Below are 2,243 nucleotides of genomic sequence, written 5' to 3'. Positions count from 1 at the left end.
GTGTAGAATATAATATTATTGTCCCGTAGTCCCTAAAGCTTAATATACATATATATTTTTAAATTACCTAAAGCTTAATAGTTATAGTTTAAGAATATAAACATTTTCATATGCCCAACCCCCGGAGTTATTATTTACAGCACATCTTTCATGGAAGCTTCTCAATATAGTTTTGTATTTAGCCGATCTAGAGGTGCTCATGAGGTCCTTGAGAGCTTGAATTTTAGAGAATATAAACACATTTTCGTATAAGTAGGTAATTTTTTTTAATTTATTTATTTAATTGCATTTTGATTTATAACTAATATAACATAAATCGCTGGTAGATGGATAACATGTGAGACTTCTGTGGAAGTAGACTTGTTTAAGAGTCGTTCTGCCAAACAAATTAAAGTCCCTTCCAAAATTCCAATCAGCCAGCGATCAATCTGGGCTTAATCGTTGCAATCTGGGTCCCGCTAACTACTTTTCTTGTTAGCTTTACAAGTAACGAAATAATAATTCCTTGATCATTAATTTATGGGTGTCAATCAATTGAGTTAGTAAAATTTCTTTAATAAAAACATAAAATTTTAAATTTTGTATCAAGCTATATAAATGGAAATTAAGGACATTGGATTACCTTAAATTAAATAAAAATAATAATATTCTTCAATATTAATTCTCTACCACGAGGTAATAATCACATCCAATACTTATCATTGTTGATTTATGAATAAAGATTTTAATTTTAAAGCATGAGAATTTTTGTGGTACGATATTTTTAAAAAGTATTAATAACATTTAAAGTACTGTGGATATTGATGTACCTATTTTTGTTGTACACCATCATAAATGATCTCCACGTGTGCAATGTGCATAACCAATCGAGACAAATGTCAATTTATCTTTTTGTTGTAATGAAAATTTTTATATCATTAATGCTCTTATCAAGAGCGGAATTTATTTATTTATTTATTTTTAATGCAGTATTAAAAAGAGGACAATATACGCAGCCTTATCTAATCCGGATTTGGATCAATGAATCCTTTTCCAAGTACAAGACAGGCTTATTGTATCTTTTTAAAAAGAGAGGGACAAATACGTGGACTTGCTTTTAAAAAGTGGCACCCAGCCATTGGCTTCACAAAGATGAGTACGACTGAATGAGTGTATTCAATCAATCATTGTCCTTAGGCTATGTTTAGAGTAAATTAAACTGGATTATATTGAATTAGATAGTATGTTATTAATTGTTGAAGTTGATATTTAATATTTAATGTTACAGTAAATGAAAACTGAATAATTTTTTATGTTTAATATTAAAATAACATACTGGTTAAAATAGAATTTTGAATTAAAATTTTGATATTTAATCTTAAATCAAATACAAGTTAAAAATAGTTCATTGGAAAAAACTTTCAATTAAAGTAAAATCTCCTTATTATCATATTGTTGAGACTAACTACTTTTATTATTATGAGGAGATTATAACTCAGTGGAGGTTAAAAGTTATTATTTTAACATAATTGTCCTTAGTATAAGTAAAATAAATGTTAATACATTAATAATTAATTAATGGAGCTGTAAGTTGCACGAAGCTCCAAACATACTTGAGAAGTTAGAAATATTTGACTTCAATTAAAAAGGGGGTCTATACTAGCGAGTTACTATATATCCACAAGTTCAAAGATGTGGTAACAACTCTAAAAAATAAATGATTACTTAAACAATTTTAGAAAAAAAATTTTATTTCATGTAAAACATTTAATATAACATATACATTTTTATTATATACAAATAATTATTGTTATGTAGAGACATTACTTGATCTAGAAAAATATTTTAAAATTTTAAAATTTTAAAAATATAGAAGCTTCAACCCCTTCTCGATTTTCAAAAGGTTTAATTTAGTTTATCTTTTAAAATTCTTAAAATATAAAAAAAATGCACATTTTTTCAATCATATTTATATTTTCTCTTTCATTTTAATAAAAAACTTTCCTGAATTATAATAAATAATTTAACAAAATTTTGTAAGTTTTAAGTTGGTTTTCATTTTTTAATAAACAATTTTAGTTTATAAATTGTAATTTATTTTCTTGTAATTTATTTTTGATAAAAAGTTTAATCATTTTCTTTTAATTCAGGTTAGGGTGGACTAGTGAATTAGTTAAAGAAAACAAAAATTAAATTAAGACAATATTAAAAAAATATTAAAAACCAAGGGTATTTGGAAAGAACAATAATTAAAAAAAAATTAA

This window comes from Citrus clementina, unplaced genomic scaffold, assembly GCF_000493195.1.
Source record: "Citrus clementina cultivar Clemenules unplaced genomic scaffold, Citrus_clementina_v1.0 scaffold_9, whole genome shotgun sequence".
Taxonomy (NCBI): domain Eukaryota; kingdom Viridiplantae; phylum Streptophyta; class Magnoliopsida; order Sapindales; family Rutaceae; genus Citrus; species Citrus x clementina.
This window is presented reverse-complemented; position numbering follows the sequence as displayed.